The 16,860-nt window shown below is 49.3% G+C and overlaps 1 pseudogene; it reads right to left on the bottom strand.

Annotated features, from left to right (window-relative positions):
- Positions 1 to 389: 389 nt before the first annotated feature.
- LOC139800055 (uncharacterized) lies at positions 390 to 16,656 on the bottom strand (annotated as a pseudogene).
- Between the last annotated feature and the right edge of the window lie 204 nt (positions 16,657 to 16,860).

Here is a 16,860-nt window from a genome sequence, read left to right as displayed (position 1 = left end):
CAGCACAGCCTCTCCTTGGCAGGATGAGGCCTCCGCTGCCCCCAGCCCTACCACCCCGCAGCTGCTGGGGCCCCCCAGGCACAAACAGGAGCCCTGCAGCATTCTGGGCAGCACTCTGCTTCCCCACTGCCTGCACCCCCTGCCCTGCACTGCAGCTGGAAACCTAGGGCAAGATCCAGAGTTGGGTGCCAGAGTTGGGTGCTGGCCCAGAGGGGCTTGTGGGGTCACCCTGAAGCAGTGCACTGAGAGCTGCCCCTGTGTCTTCTCTGCAGGCACCCCAGTTCGTGTGCAGGCTCAGCCAGTGGCCCCACTGTCAGGGGAGCCTGAAAGCGTTCTTCCCCGGCCTCCTTATGGCCCTCATCAGTCACCTTGCAGAGGCTGTAAAGACATCAGGCTGCAAGGATACAGAGGCTGTCGTGGATTCCTTTGTCCAAACAGTCCCGGATTTGCTCAAATTCAGACTTGAGGCCTGGCTGCTGGAACAGGTACTCCTGCAAAGCACACACTTAACTCATTCTCCAGGAAACAAAAAGTTAGTTGGATAAATTACTGAGCAGTGTCACTGTCAGCTGTCTGGAAACTCCCAGCAAGAGGCACCGTCAGGGAACAGAACACCCTGGGGCTCCCCTCTACCACTGCCCAAACATCCACAGAAATTCTCATGACCAGGAGCATCCTCAAATCTAAAGCTAAGACAAAAAAAGTCCCATCCTGTGTCTCCAGCACGAAGACTGCCAACCTGCTGGGAAGCATTCCTGTAGAGATGATCCACCATCATCCACAGCTCCTTTGGAATGTCCATGGGCTTTTCAGCTTCGATGGCATCATCACTGATCTCCAGTGGCACCAGGGGCTGAGAGTGAGGGGGGAAAAAGAAAAGGTAGCTATCCAAGTTCTGGCAAAAATGCTTCACAGAGCTTTTACCTGAGAATTCCTCCTTGGTCAGAAACTGCAGCTTCACTCAGCAGCCTTTACACCAGACTAGCACAACAGGCACTTGGGCACCAACACTCCAGAGAGAAGAAACAACACATGCACAAGCTGTACCAGCATCCTCAGAGGAGAGAGCAGGGCAGTGCAAAAGGTTCTTTAGCAAGCAACAGGATTTAACATCTAGTTTGGATCATTCTTGTGGGTTTGGAAGGGAATTCTTGCCCTTAACTCTGAATAGAGTTTCTGAATAGATTCTGCTGACATGTCCTGGATAGGTTCCCTCATGTGGCACAGGGTGTGGAGAGGAGCCCCAAAGCAACTTGGCAAGTAGTTCCCCGTTACAGAAATAAAATAATCCTTCCCCCTCTGAAGATGCAGGACCAAGATATCTTCAAGTTTTTCCTCTCCAGAGTTTAAGTGTGTAGCTGTTGATTTATTAACAAACACCTCCAACATCACTGTCTTCTCAGCACCTGCAGGGAGATGATAAAATCCATACTTGGGGGCAAAAGGTATGAAATCAATAAGCCTGCATTCTGAGGCATAACAGGGTCAAAATTAAGCCAGAATTAAGGTGACAACATGAGCTGATTAATGAGAGGAACAACAAGGAGCTCACCTGGGTGCAGAAAGCCCTTGCTGGGATTAGCAGCCAGCCACTTCTTGGAGTAGGCTTTCTCATCTGGTTTGTTGATAAATTCAAACTGGCAGGCCACTTCTCCATTGCAGATTGTGAACCTCCCCACCTGCAGCTGCATTTACTTCACCTCCGCAAAATAGAACTAGGAACCAATGCCAGGGAACATCATCAGCCAGGGCCACCTGGCCAAGCACCAATCCCTCTCCCGTGGTTTAATCATTAAGCAGCAAGATCCCCAGCGTAACCCCCTTGCTTCTGCACAGCTTCCAGGATGACAAAGGATCACACCTGCTTGCTCTGTGTGCTAAAGCCCCTTTCAAAAACACGTCCCCCCCAAATAACCCAAATGCAACTGGAGCAGTCTCACTTTTTTAGTCCCCATCACACAAAGCAAACGTTGGGTTTGGGACCTTCTCCTTCAGCTGGAGCGGGCACAAGGCAGGTGGCAGTCTCTGGGTACCTCTTCGATGTCCTCCAGGGCATCCACAAAGCTCTCCTGGCCATCCTCCTCCTCAGCTGGTAGAGGATCCTGATGTCTGCTGGAAGCAGACTGGGAATCTAAAAAAACAAGGGAGGAGGAGGGTGAGCTGAAGGTGTTGGCAGGAGAAACTGAAGGGCCCTACCCGGCACCCAGCCGCGTGCCAGCTCCCGAGGGCAGAGCCAGCCCTGGGCAGGGGCACCCAAAGAGGGGACTGGCAGGGATCAGGATCACAGCAAAGCAGCCGGAGGCCCCTCACTCACCTGTCTCTAGCAGCTGGGGCCGTGTGGTGGGGGGATGCCTTCCCTCCTCTCCTTCTCCAGGCCGGCTCGGGGGTCTCTGCTCGGTGGGAAAGGTGGGAAAGGAGGAGAGGCCATGGGGGCAGGATATGGGGAATGGTCTGTCCTCACTCCTAAGTATCAGCTTTTCTATTTCTGCTTGTCTGTGTGCAGCTTACTTAGAAATTTTATACACTTTACAGCTTAAACAGTGACAGCTTTCAAACTGCCAGGAAAGTATAAAATCCTGTGATAACGTTTCAAAAAAGCCAGTGTATAAAAAAAATATTTTTTTTACAGCGATTTGATAGCTAAAAATCAGATCAGCTGCATCTGAAATCCAGAGCAGATCGTTTTCTCTCAGGAGAAACTGACAGATGAACTGCTGAGCTTTCTTCTTCTCAGCTGTGTCAGGTGCAGGACGTCCAGGAGGAGGGCGAAGCAACAGCTCCCCAAAAATGCTGCCTGCATTTCAGAGAAAAAGCCAGAGAGAATGAGACAGAGCCAGCAGCTGCAGGGGTCACAGGTAAAATCCCCCAACCCCAGGCAAGGTGACACTTGAGGGCTCGCTCAGCCTGCCCAGGGGACTTTGGAGAAAGGGGTTTTGTGAGAAATGCTGCAAATCCCCTCTGAGCAGGGCAGTTGGAGTTGTGGCCTTACCAAGGATATGCGCATCCAAGTGGTTTTTCCCTGATTTTCTCAGCAGTTCCTGTAGAAATGCCATCAGATACTCAAACACATTTTTGTGGCACCTGGGCAGTTTAGAGATGATCTGAGGAGGTGGGGAAAAAAAAAAACAAACCCACAATATTTCTCTTGAAGATGTGGCAATGCCTCAGCAGCTTCATCTGCTTCCAGCATCACCCAGTTTGCAAACAACTGCTCTGAGTAGCCCAAAGCAGTCAAGATCCTTTATTTATTACCAGATAATTCAGTTTCTGAGAGCAAAACCACTTTGCTGGTCTCACATAAAGCAGTTTGTCTCCTTTCCCTCTAAAATCAGAGGAGTTTTACCTGGCTGCTCAGTCTGTAGCTGCAGGCACTCTCCAGACATCTTCTGTAGAACCTGGAGCAGATGACAGGCTCTGGCAGGCTCTCCAGGAAGAGCAGCAAAGCTTCAGCAACTGAGTGATTGCTGCCAACTGATCCCCAAGTGGTTAAGGAAAGGGGGGGCAAGAAGAGCCTGATCTGCTTTGGTGGAATTTCTGCTGAAACATTCACCTTGGCTCTGGGTTAAAAGAGTTCACAGCTGGGAGCTCAGACACCAACAGCACAAGGACCTGGCAGAGGTTTTCACACTGAGCACAAGGAAATGCAGCTGTCAGTCACCCCAAGGTGAGAGGGGGGAATTAAAACCCCCGGGGGGAACCCACTGATTGCATCTTTTCAGCTCTTGGCACTAAGTGACCCTCAGGGGACATCAGGCTGCAAGGATCCAGAGGGTGTCGTATCAGCCATGGCAGGACAGCCTCGGGGAGATGCAGTGACACCCTCTACATCACTGCCCAGCTGGAGTCCATAGAGCGAGAAATAGATAAATAGATAAAACTAAGACACCGTTGTCTCCAGCTGAGAGAAAGCAGCTTGGCCATTTCAGATGACTAAACTGAAAAAATTCAAAATTGTCATAAAATGACAACAGCAATGACTTTCCCAATCATTTGCTTTGGCCTTATTCAGTGTAGCCTTGTGTAAGGAGATGTAAACCCTTCCCTTTCAGCTTTTCACAGATAGATTTTTCTCACAAGCAGTTTATGTAAAAGTCATCACGTCACCTGGGGTGAGCACTTGTTGGCAACTGGAGCCTCAGGAGAAACCTCTGCTGACACGTTGGGCAGGTATGTTCCTCAGACTCCAGTACTGCTGTTCTAATACCTGTGTAGAATTAGAATCATCAGAATGGTTTTTAAAGAAAGCAGGAGGGAAATTTCAAAGTTCTAATCAATTGTAAAAAACACGTATATGGTTAAAGGCTGAATAGGATCTTGAGTGGAGGGCACGAAGCTATAAATGTTCAATAGTGGAAAAAAAGTTTCCAGTATGTAGCAAATAACCACACAGTTTTGGTATTTCTCTGCTGTAACATTTGAAGGTGGGATTAGGCTGTGCCTTGATGTTTCATCTAGTCTTTTCCTCACTGCCCAGTAGAGTTGAAGTCACCAACGTCAAGGTTAGGGAATAAAACAGCAACCAGGAAAACGTCCTGAGTTCTGAAGGATTAAATATTTAACTATTTATATATTAAAATAGTGGTGGGTTTGGTTTTGGTTTTTTCTAGTCAGCAGTAAGTCACCAGAGTAATCTTATATGAGAGACAGGGCTGTGGACAAAACAGTTTGATATCTAAGACTGTCATCACCTGCACAATTACACACTCTGCTCATACTCCTCCTTTGGTGTGCAAAGGGGATTTCACCAGACACATAGAAAGGGAAAAGAGCTTTCTGCCTGTTTTCCTCATTCTATAAGAAGCATCCTTCAGGGTAGACTTCAGGATGAAAGAGAACTGGAAACAAAGCAACCTTGTTATCTCCTGTTTCTGCTCTCAGAAGATCAGATGTGATTGTTTTGAACTAAGAAACACGCAAGGAACACTTACATTCCTCACAATAACTGTGCCCACAGCAGGGAATAAAAGCTGCATCAGTCAGTAGGGCTTTGCAAAGAGCACACAAGAACTCATCAGGTATGGGATCATCATCAGAGGAGGAGGAGGAGAAGGAGAAGGAGAAGGGGAAGGAGAAGGAGAAGGAGAAGGAGAAGGAGGAGAAGGAGGAGGAGAAGGAGAAGGAGAAGGAGAAGGCGAAGGAGAAGGAGAAGGAGAAGGAGAAGGAGAAGGAGAAGGAGAAGGAGAAGGAGAAGGGGAAGGGGAAGGAGAAGGAGGAGAAGAAGGAGGAGAAGAAGGAGGAGAAGAAGGAGAAGGAGAAGAAGGAGAAGGAGAAGGAGAAGGAGAAGGAGAAGAATGAGAATGAGAAGGAGAAGGAGAAGGAGAAGGAGAAGGAGAAGGAGAAGGAGAAGGAGAAGGAGAAGGAGAAGGAGAAGGAGAAGGAGAAGGAGAAGGAGAAGGAGAAGGAGAAGGAGAAGGAGAAGGAGAAGGAGGAGGGCTCTTTGCAACACAAAATTAACAAAATGTCTCAGAGATGGTGAACAGCTCCTGAAGGGCTTCCTTGTGTCTTGAGGCTGAGGAATACTGCAGGATTACACTGAGGCTGATCAGCTACTCCCCTCCTGTCTTCCCAAGCTTCCCAACAACCCTCTGTAGGATAGGATCCAAACGCAAACATCTTGTAAACTTAAACCAATGACTTCATATTCTTAAAGATCAAAGTTTCGTTCACATCTCAATGGTTATCCAGCTACAGATCACAGCATAAGATTTAAAATAACAAAGCAAAGACTCCTGGGGTTTTATTTTAAAGGATTTGACAAGAAATTCCATATATCTCAATAAGCTGGGCCAGAGAAAGAAGTGCAGAGGAGTCACTGATCTGGTCACAAAAAAATAATCAAAGGGTTTTAACATACCTGTTTTCAAGAAATAAAACCCCATCTGAATTAGAGCAACTGCTACGAATGTGGTTTGGATAAAGGCACTCTGGGAACTACCAGGGTCCCTGGGCCAGCTACACTGACTCACACTCACAGAGAGAGACATTCACGGGCAGAAAGGAATTCAAACTGATCAGTGACAGCATTGCTGATGTCAGATTCAGACTGAGTCGTTTCAGAGCTACAGACAAGAAGCTTTCAAGCTGAAATATGACACACCACTCCATGACCAGCACAGGCTGTATTCTTCACAGGACACACAGACACACTTGATGAATTTCTCCATTCAGATCTCCTCACAGCTTCTCAAGTGCTCAGACCCCACAACTCTGGCTTACTGTAATGCCTCACCCCAGTCTAGTGAAGAAAAAGCAGTTATACCTAAAATCAGGAGGACAAAAATAAAACAACCCACCACTTAGTGATGTTTATACTGGAAGGACTCTTTTGAAATGCAGAGTTACACATCATATTCCACCCCAGGAGGCAAATCAACATCGAGAGCATTACCAGTCAGGTATTTCCTTGTGTTCCTTATTTGTATTTTAGCAGCAGCAGGACAGTGTTTGCAAAGCTGTAGAAAAATGCTGCCCCTTTTCCCAGTCTCAGTTCCAAGTGGGGGTATCCTGAAGAAAGGCTGAACCTCTGGGAAACGGCAGCAGCATCCAAACCTGAAGTCACCCAGATCCAAACATGTCCTGCAGGCAGAAGGGAAGAAAAATGACAGAGCTTTTACCCACAAAGGCACTGGGCTCCAATCTTGTGCTGAATGGGTACACTGGGCTGTTGGTATTTTCCTGTGCAGACAAACTATTCAACTGAACTGCTTCATCAGATAAAGTCCAAAGATCAAATGCAGAACTGCAGAATACCAACTTGGGCAGCAACAAGACTTTAACTGATGGCAATCTATTCAAGACATTTGTGTACTCAGAGGGGCCCAAACAATTTCACCTCAATTATACAGTCTCAGGAAGAAATGCCCAGGTATTTACAGGCACAAAAAGGAATTGTTTCGCTGCACACAGATGTCCTCAAAATGCTTGGGATATGTTGGTTTGAGTCAAAAGTAAGAAACAGTACCAAGTTTAACAATAACAGATTCTCAGGGGGTTTTGGTAACCTTTTATAAAATTAGGGAAAAAAACCCAACTGTGCAAATGATGGCAGTACACAGTTTTGCTATGCTGACTCAAATACATTCTATTTACAACAAAGACTGTGTTTTATTGGAAAATGGATTAAGTTAATGTTTGGGAAATTAATACAAGGGTACACTGTTTGGATGTAAATGCAGGCTGCAGTAGAAAGTGTGAGATTGTGATTTTACATACAGCTTTTGATGTTCCACTCCCTGGCTCCCTTTGCCTTCCAGATGTTCCACTCACTGGCTCTGATTGGCTTCTAGAAGAACCAAAAAAAGGTGATCAGAACTCCAAATAAAGCACCTGTACCCAACCCTAAGTAGGGAAAGCAGAGTATAAACCAGTTCTCTGATGCACAGAGTAAACCATGCGTGACTGACACACGTTTAATAAAAGAACACAGCCCCAGAGATTTTCTCTGTTCATCTTCAGATAGGGGAAGCTGTGTGTGTGTGAGAGAGGAAGATCTGCTCTCCCATTTCCTTTTTGCACCTAAGCAAATCCACTGCAAGATTTACACTCAAGAAATCAAAGGGTAAGGGATGCAGAAGGCTCCAACCACCATTTCCACTGACTCCCTAGAAATATGCAAGACCACACCATCAGTCACACTGCCCTACCTGCTCCAGAGGTGTCAGACCAGAAATGATGGTTTCAAGACAGAAAACACAACACAATCCAGCACAACAACAACAACATCAACCTGAAGAAACCAGGAACACAAACCAAGGGTCCCTAATCAAACCTTAAAAATGAAAACAAGCTTGCTTCCTTGAAAAGAAAGCCCAGGTTGGTAGGGCCTGGCCCAGCTGCTCATCACTGCTTGCTCTTCTGGGGCTCTGCCCAGCTCCCTGCCCCCAGCTCTTCATCCCTCCCTCCCTGTCCTTTGCCCATCACAACTTTGGGCTTTCACTGGCTGTCTCCCTCTCAACACTTCCCAATTCCTCCCTGACGGGTCTCAGAGCCACTGCTGTTTCTCTCTCTCTCTTTCTCCACATCTTTCTCTCCCTCTCCTCTCCTGGCCTTATTGTCCCTCTCTCTCCTGCAGCCTCTCCCCTTTCCTGCCTCTCCCTCCCCTCGCCCTTTCCCCTCTCTCCTGCTCCCTCTCCCACCCCTCTGTCACTCCCCTCTCCTGGGGCCTTTTCTGTCTCTCTCAGGCCCCTGGCCCGCTCTCTCTCCATCCCCCCTCTCTCCTCCTTCCCGCCCTTCTCCTCTCTCTCCCTCCCTGCCTCCCTCCTCCTCCCTCTTTGCCCCCTTCCCCTCCACCTCTTTCCCGCTCCTCACCACTCTTTGTCCTGCCTTCCCTCCCTGCCCAGATCCCCTTCCTCCTGCTCCCCCTCCCAGCTGGGCCGGGGCCGGGGCAGCCCCGGGGTCGGGCGGGCTCAGGCAGCAGGAGAGGAGGAGCGCCCCGGGGCGTGCTGGGAGCTGTAGTCCCGGGGCATGCTGGGAGCTGTAGTCCCGGGGCATGCTGGGAGCTGTAGTCCCGGGGCAAGCAGGGGGCTGCCCGGCGGACATCTTGGTTCCCGGCCCATGCTGGCAGGTGCTCTTTCCCCACTCTCCCCATCCCGCAGCCGGGGAAAAATTCCAGGAGGGCGGCGGGGATGAGCCAGCAGCTCCTAAAAGGCCTCCAAGTGAAGGAGGAAGCATGCAGAGGCGGGGGGGAAGCAAGGGCAGGTACCCTGGGAGGAGTAGAGAGGTGGTCGGAGCAGCTGGGGAGCAGGGCAGGAGAGCCACATCCATCCCAGGTAGGATTGAATCTTGCCGGGGTTGGAAAGAGCAATAAGAAAAGCTTTGAGAGGCACATAGGTGGGAATGAAAGGAGAAGCCAGGAAAATGTAGGCCCTCTCCTGAAGGAAATGTCAGACCTAGCTCCAGAGGATATTGAGAATGCTGAGGTTTTCCAGGACTTCCTTGCCTCAGTCTCCTCTGGGAAGTGCTCATTGCCTCATTGCAGAGGCCACAGCAGGGGAAAGCAGGGCCTGGGACAGCCAAGGAGCCCCCACTGGGGGAGAAGAAGAGCTTTGGCTCATCTAAAGAACCTGCAGGTGCACAAGTTTATGGGTGCAGTCTGAGGGGTTCAGAGGGCATTTTGGGGGTCCTGGAGGGGGCGTATGGGGAAGGGCAGAGGAGGCCCAGCTCAGGTGGAGGAACAAAGCAAAGCAAGACACTGCTCTCCCAGAGACTCTGTTTTCCTGCCATGGCCTGCAGCCAGGTCTCCTCCAAAGTTGTGTTTGCCAGAGCTGCTTTGAGCAGTTGCAAAATTGTCTGCTCTTAAGTAGCTCTGTATCATGCTTTGCTTTCTGCTTCTTCAAAGCTGAAAATGATTTCTTTTGTTCTTTGGATCCAATCAGTGCAATACCCAGACTTACACAAGGATGCACTCGGCTACAGACAGCACAAATGCTCCATTTCAGACCCCAGCTGCTCTGATCTGAGGTACAGAGGCTCTATATAGCTGGTCTGAGGAGGTAGAGAAGGTATCAGCAAGTAAAAGATGCTCAAAATTTTGCCAAGGGAAAAAAACCCAAACCACCAACAACAACAAAAAAGAAACTAACAAAAATAATTCCTTGTTTTTGTACAGCCCTGGGGAAAGCCAATGGATTTTTCCTGGGCAAAAGTTCTGGTAAACATCAGTGGAAGAAAAGCAAGATGAATAGATGTAAACTGGACCTAAAGGAGAGGAAGAGCAATAACCTAAGAACTGTTCCTGTTTATACTCATTAGACCTGCCATTCTTTAGCTTTTTGTTTTTTTTTTTTTACTTCCTTCAGTGAGAACATCAGACTGCACATCACCTTGTGTCCCAGTCATCACAGCCAGCATCATATTTGTATGTTGGCTGGAAAGAAAGCTCTCCCTCTGTAAAGCCTTCAAAGACTGCATTTGCATTCATTTGCCTCTTTAGTTAGGAAAGAAAAACAAAACAAAACAAAATAAAAAAGGACAAAACATTTAATTTTAAATAAACTCAAGCACAATTCCCATCTAAAAGGGACAAGCTCAGCACGGAGAAGGCTGAGCAGTGGGTGTGCAGTTTCTGAGCAGCCCCACTTGCAGGCAGGGGACAGCAGTACCTGGTCATACTGCCAGAGCTCTGGAAAAGCTTTCTCTTCCACCAGCTGCTTCACTTTTGCCACATCCAGATCCTCCAGACGATAGTTGAGGTCACCCAGCCATAAAATCACACTGCAGGAGAACACAGAGCACAAGTGTGCACGGTCTGGCCACAGGCAGGACCCAGCAGCTCCTCCCAACACTGTCAGCTGGGTGCTGTGTCTGCTTGGCCATCAGAGACAACAAGCAGCAGTGAAAACCTGAAAGTGAAGCTTTATTTTCTATTTTTTGCTGCTTTTAATTCCCGTTCTGCATCCTTGTCACTGCCTCTTGATAACTGGTGCTTCTGATATCCCAGAGATGAAACCCCCCTGGGGAAATCAGTGCACATTGCTGCCACATCCTCACTTGAAAATAAAACAAAGCTGGGAGAGCACAGGGTGGCAAGTGACTTGTCAGACCTGGACAGTGACCACCCTCAGCCCCAGGGTTCCAGTAAAGCATTTCTGACCCCTTCCCACATCCCAGCCAGGAGAACCTGGCACTCTCCTGTGTTCCTCAAGTTCTCCCTGCCCCACGGAGCGATGGGCACAGCCAGAGGGGGAGCATACTCATGTTTGGCAATGGTGAGAGAGGCCAAGTTGGGATCTGACTGGCGGAACTGCATCCGAGAGCAGATGTCCTGGAAGTCCTGGTTCCTCCTCTTGTATTCCTCTATGTCAGCTGCCAGGTGAGAATTCACAATGCACAGAGTAGTAGTGTTATGGAATTTAAACCTTATGGCAACACCACCTTTGTTACCCTGAAAGATAAAAGACAAGGAATTGCTCAGGAGCTTTTACACACAACAGAAGAAACAAGCATCTGCATTATCACCCACTGACTGCTTTCCAAGGAAATCTGAAGCAGCAGAAAGAAATGCCTGAGGTCCTGAATCTCACCCCTGCTTCTGCACAGCCCCTGAGAAGCACTTCCCCACTTCAGCCCAGCTTCCTTTCAGTTACAGCGGGATCCCAGGAGCTCCTGGATCTTCCTCCTATCCTCGCCAGCCCCACCACGGAAACCTCCCTTTCTTTCACACAAAGTACCTCAGAATCCAAGGAAGAAGTCCCCAGAAAACTGACAGCTTTCTTTTCCTCTGCTGCCACAGCTGGAAGGGAACCTACACAGCAGGGAAGAAGGGAGACACTCAGCTGCTTTGCTACTCTGCCATTGGCCAGCAGGGATTCACAGGCCAGCTTAATATTTGCAACCTCAGAAGTCAGTCACTTTCTTAGTTCATTTTCTAGGGATTAGTATTCATAGAGGAAGTATTTGGATCTAGATCGTTTCTCTCACCAGTGTAGTCTCTGGAAGTTTTGTTGGGCACCTCAGGCCTTTCATTTAATATGTCATTTTTCTCAGAGCCAGCAATGTCACTTTTGAGCTCTACAGGAATGACAATCTTCTCCTCTTTTCTGCATTGTTGAGGTAATTTTCCCTCAAAGAGATGAAACAAACATCTGAAAGGAGCAGAAAGAAGCATCTGCTTTGCCACCCACTGACAGCTTGAATAACCTTTCTTGTGGAAGACAAAATGGAAACTTTGCTGAGCTTTCTTTTACGAGGTCCTTCTCAGAAAGTACCTCAGAATCCTGGGGAGAGACAAGTCCAGAGAAAATCATCTTTCTCCTCTTCTGGAAGGGGATCTACACACCAGGGAAGAAAGGGGACAATCAGTGTTTGTACTACACTCTGCTACTCCTCACTTTTATGTTTGAGGCTCATCTTTTGTAACTTTTGATTCTAGAACCATGGCTATCACCTGAAAGCACAAGGAATAAAAAAATCCCTGTGAACAAAAGGAGTTATTTTTTTAATTGCAATTGGCAAGTTTCCAGTCCAGAAGAATGCCCTGGAGAGGAGTCACCTGGCAATGCCTGAAAAAGGAGCCAGGGAAGGGATGGGCAGGACGGAGGAAGGACTTGGCCAGGGACAAAGGCTTAGCAGGGGATCCATAGCTTAATATTAAGGATATGGCTTTTTGGTTCTGAAAGGACAAAGTGTCGTCTTTTCAGGATTTAACTTTCATGTTTACTATAGAAGAAAACAGAAGAAAAAATAGAAAAATCTCCTTAACATTTAACACGGACAACTCTACAGGTGACAACAGAGTGAGACTTGGGGCAGCCAAGTCAACACAGGACAGCAGGAATGAATGCATTTCCAGTAGTGCTATCTTCTTTGGACTCTTACACCTAGCAGTTTAAGAAACACCTCTAAAGTGGAGAAGAAAAATACGAGCATGAATACGTTTGATTAGGAACCAGTTAACAGAATGGTAACGGCCTAGCAAGAGAGGAAGTAGAGGAACCTCCAAGGTACTCATTGCACACATGAGTACACACCACAGGCACAGGCAGAGATTTTACTAGTTCATGGAGTCTTACGTGTAACATGATGCTAGAGACTATGCCATCTGCTGCTCTATCCAGTTACACACTATTCAGAAAAGGGAAAGAAAAGCAAACAGCAGAATCCAGATCAAAAGCTTAACCTCACACTCAGCCTGTTCCTGCAGCACAGCAAAGGGACTCTCGTGATGCAGGACATGTGCTTCATGGTGCCAGACAGAGACTGCAGTAATAATGCCAAGAAATGTCCCCTGGACACTATCTGCTGACCACTTACCACACAGTTCTGATAAAACAGAACTGAAGAACCCAGAAAGAATAAAACCTCCCACTGTAGGCTCTCACAGGTAAAGCAGAAGACAACATTGCATTATCTAAATATACTGGTTTCCTAAGATTCCTTTAGGGCTCTGTGGCCTCCAAACCATAGACGGGATTTTAAAACCTCATAGAAGGAGCTAGGTGTTTGATCACAAGGCAATTGAATGTTTTGTCTGGAGGACAAGGTAATACAACAACCCTGCTAGTGGACATGGAGTCACAGCTGCCCTCACAGCTTGACAAGAAGCATCGCCAACGAGTAACGAATCAGCACATTCACAAAACTTCTTGTGCTGCTCCACCTGATGCCTGTGCTGAAGTCAACAGGAAACACAGTCAGTGCTGACAATACAAACCACCTCAAGAAAAGGCCTGGGTCCTTTTCCTCCTGAGCTCCTCCAGACTTCAAAATCCTGCCTCCTCTGTCCACAGCAGCTGCATCCAACGTAGGGCCAGAAGCTTCTTCCCACTGGGGAGTGCTGAGGACAATGATGTCGTCTGCATCACCTGCATCATCTGCTTCTGCCTTCTCCTGAGCTGCACTTGCTGACAGTTGGTCACTAGGACTATAAAGAGAAAGAGAGGAAGCAGCGTTGGGAAAAATAACCACTTCCTGGCAGGTAGCATTTAGCAGAAGAGTTAACAGCCAGGACCAAAGCACCACGTTACCCCCATGCCCCAGCCCCAGGCTGCCAACGCAGCTCCGCCTGACTCCGCCTCACTCCCCATCTGTGGATGTGCCCACAGCTCCACCAAGGCCCTGAGTGCCAGCAGACGGACACTGTGACTGCCACACTTCAGACATGACCGCAGGCAGCCCAGGTCACTCGAAGTCTTTGCAATGTCCTGGCAGCCCAGCAGCTGAAAGAATGACAGCCGTGAGAGATGAGCGAAGCTGCAGGACCCCGGCACTGTCCAGCTCCTGGTTCCCCATGCCAGCTCAGGGCCTGGGGGCTGACACAGCCCGTCCGGGGGGAAGCCCTGCCTGTGGACACCCAGGGGTGCTGAGCACTGCCCCAGCAGGAAGGGCTGGAGGGCAGAGGGACTGACAGCAGAGCCCTCTGTCCCTGCTCCGGGGACTGGAGGCTCCCAGCTGGTGGCTTCCTGGGGCAGAGGGACAGCTTCAGAAGCATCTGGAAGATGCAGGACAACTTTGCAGAAGTCAGGCAGCAGGGCCCGCTGCTCCTAAGAGAGATCATGGCTGGTCCCATGTTGAATGTGGAGGCCAGCCCCATCGCTGTGCTGCTGGCAGAGAAGCTCCCCACCCTCTTTGATGACGTAAGGCTGCTGTGGGAGCTGAGCCTGCAGAGGGGCATGCGGCAAGGGGCAAGGACAGCTGCCCTCCAGCCCAGCCCCGCGGGCAGCACTTGGGCAGGGCTGCTGCCCTCTTTACTCCCCTGGGCTCTGCTGGGAGGCCTTCTGGGCTCTGCAGCCCAGCACAGCCTCTCCTTGGCAGGATGAGGCCTCCGCTGCCCCCAGCCCTACCACCCCGCAGCTGCTGGGGCCCCCCAGGCACAAACAGGAGCCCTGCAGCATTCTGGGCAGCACTCTGCTTCCCCACTGCCTGCACCCCCTGCCCTGCACTGCAGCTGGAAACCTAGGGCAAGATCCAGAGTTGGGTGCCAGAGTTGGGTGCTGGCCCAGAGGGGCTTGTGGGGTCACCCTGAAGCAGTGCACTGAGAGCTGCCCCTGTGTCTTCTCTGCAGGCACCCCAGTTCGTGTGCAGGCTCAGCCAGTGGCCCCACTGTCAGGGGAGCCTGAAAGCGTTCTTCCCCGGCCTCCTTATGGCCCTCATCAGTCACCTTGCAGAGGCTGTAAAGACATCAGGCTGCAAGGATACAGAGGCTGTCGTGGATTCCTTTGTCCAAACAGTCCCGGATTTGCTCAAATTCAGACTTGAGGCCTGGCTGCTGGAACAGGTACTCCTGCAAAGCACACACTTAACTCATTCTCCAGGAAACAAAAAGTTAGTTGGATAAATTACTGAGCAGTGTCACTGTCAGCTGTCTGGAAACTCCCAGCAAGAGGCACCGTCAGGGAACAGAACACCCTGGGGCTCCCCTCTACCACTGCCCAAACATCCACAGAAATTCTCATGACCAGGAGCATCCTCAAATCTAAAGCTAAGACAAAAAAAGTCCCATCCTGTGTCTCCAGCACGAAGACTGCCAACCTGCTGGGAAGCATTCCTGTAGAGATGATCCACCATCATCCACAGCTCCTTTGGAATGTCCATGGGCTTTTCAGCTTCGATGGCATCATCACTGATCTCCAGTGGCACCAGGGGCTGAGAGTGAGGGGGGAAAAAGAAAAGGTAGCTATCCAAGTTCTGGCAAAAATGCTTCACAGAGCTTTTACCTGAGAATTCCTCCTTGGTCAGAAACTGCAGCTTCACTCAGCAGCCTTTACACCAGACTAGCACAACAGGCACTTGGGCACCAACACTCCAGAGAGAAGAAACAACACATGCACAAGCTGTACCAGCATCCTCAGAGGAGAGAGCAGGGCAGTGCAAAAGGTTCTTTGGCAAGCAACAGGATTTAACATCTAGTTTGGATCATTCTTGTGGGTTTGGAAGGGAATTCTTGCCCTTAACTCTGAATAGAGTTTCTGAATAGATTCTGCTGACATGTCCTGGATAGGTTCCCTCATGTGGCACAGGGTGTGGAGAGGAGCCCCAAAGCAACTTGGCAAGTAGTTCCCCGTTACAGAAATAAAATAATCCTTCCCCCTCTGAAGATGCAGGACCAAGATATCTTCAAGTTTTTCCTCTCCAGAGTTTAAGTGTGTAGCTGTTGATTTATTAACAAACACCTCCAACATCACTGTCTTCTCAGCACCTGCAGGGAGATGATAAAATCCATACTTGGGGACAAAAGGTATGAAATCAATAAGCCTGCATTCTGAGGCATAACAGGGTCAAAATTAAGCCAGAATTAAGGTGACAACATGAGCTGATTAATGAGAGGAACAACAAGGAGCTCACCTGGGTGCAGAAAGCCCTTGCTGGGATTAGCAGCCAGCCACTTCTTGGAGTAGGCTTTCTCATCTGGTTTGTTGATAAATTCAAACTGGCAGGCCACTTCTCCATTGCAGATTGTGAACCTCCCCACCTGCAGCTGCATTTACTTCACCTCCGCAAAATAGAACTAGGAACCAATGCCAGGGAACATCATCAGCCAGGGCCACCTGGCCAAGCACCAATCCCTCTCCCGTGGTTTAATCATTAAGCAGCAAGATCCCCAGCGTAACCCCCTTGCTTCTGCACAGCTTCCAGGATGACAAAGGATCACACCTGCTTGCTCTGTGTGCTAAAGCCCCTTTCAAAAACACGTCCCCCCCAAATAACCCAAATGCAACTGGAGCAGTCTCACTTTTTTAGTCCCCATCACACAAAGCAAACGTTGGGTTTGGGACCTTCTCCTTCAGCTGGAGCGGGCACAAGGCAGGTGGCAGTCTCTGGGTACCTCTTCGATGTCCTCCAGGGCATCCACAAAGCTCTCCTGGCCATCCTCCTCCTCAGCTGGTAGAGGATCCTGATGTCTGCTGGAAGCAGACTGGGAATCTAAAAAAACAAGGGAGGAGGAGGGTGAGCTGAAGGTGTTGGCAGGAGAAACTGAAGGGCCCTACCCGGCACCCAGCCGCGTGCCAGCTCCCGAGGGCAGAGCCAGCCCTGGGCAGGGGCACCCAAAGAGGGGACTGGCAGGGATCAGGATCACAGCAAAGCAGCCGGAGGCCCCTCACTCACCTGTCTCTAGCAGCTGGGGCTGTGTGGTGGGGGGATGCCTTCCCTCCTCTCCTTCTCCAGGCCGGCTCGGGGGTCTCTGCTCGGTGGAAAAGGTGGGAAAGGAGGAGAGGCCATGGGGGCAGGATATGGGGAATGGTCTGTCCTCACTCCTAAGTATCAGCTTTTCTATTTCTGCTTGTCTGTGTGCAGCTTACTTAGAAATTTTATACACTTTACAGCTTAAACAGTGACAGCTTTCAAACTGCCAGGAAAGTATAAAATCCTGTGATAACGTTTCAAAAAAGCCAGTGTATAAAAAAAATATTTTTTTTACAGCGA

Source organism: Heliangelus exortis, chromosome 9, assembly GCF_036169615.1.
Source record: "Heliangelus exortis chromosome 9, bHelExo1.hap1, whole genome shotgun sequence".
In the NCBI taxonomy this organism is placed as follows: domain Eukaryota; kingdom Metazoa; phylum Chordata; class Aves; order Apodiformes; family Trochilidae; genus Heliangelus; species Heliangelus exortis.
The sequence above is the reverse complement of the archived record's forward strand: the minus strand, read 5'-3'. Positions and strand labels throughout refer to the sequence as shown.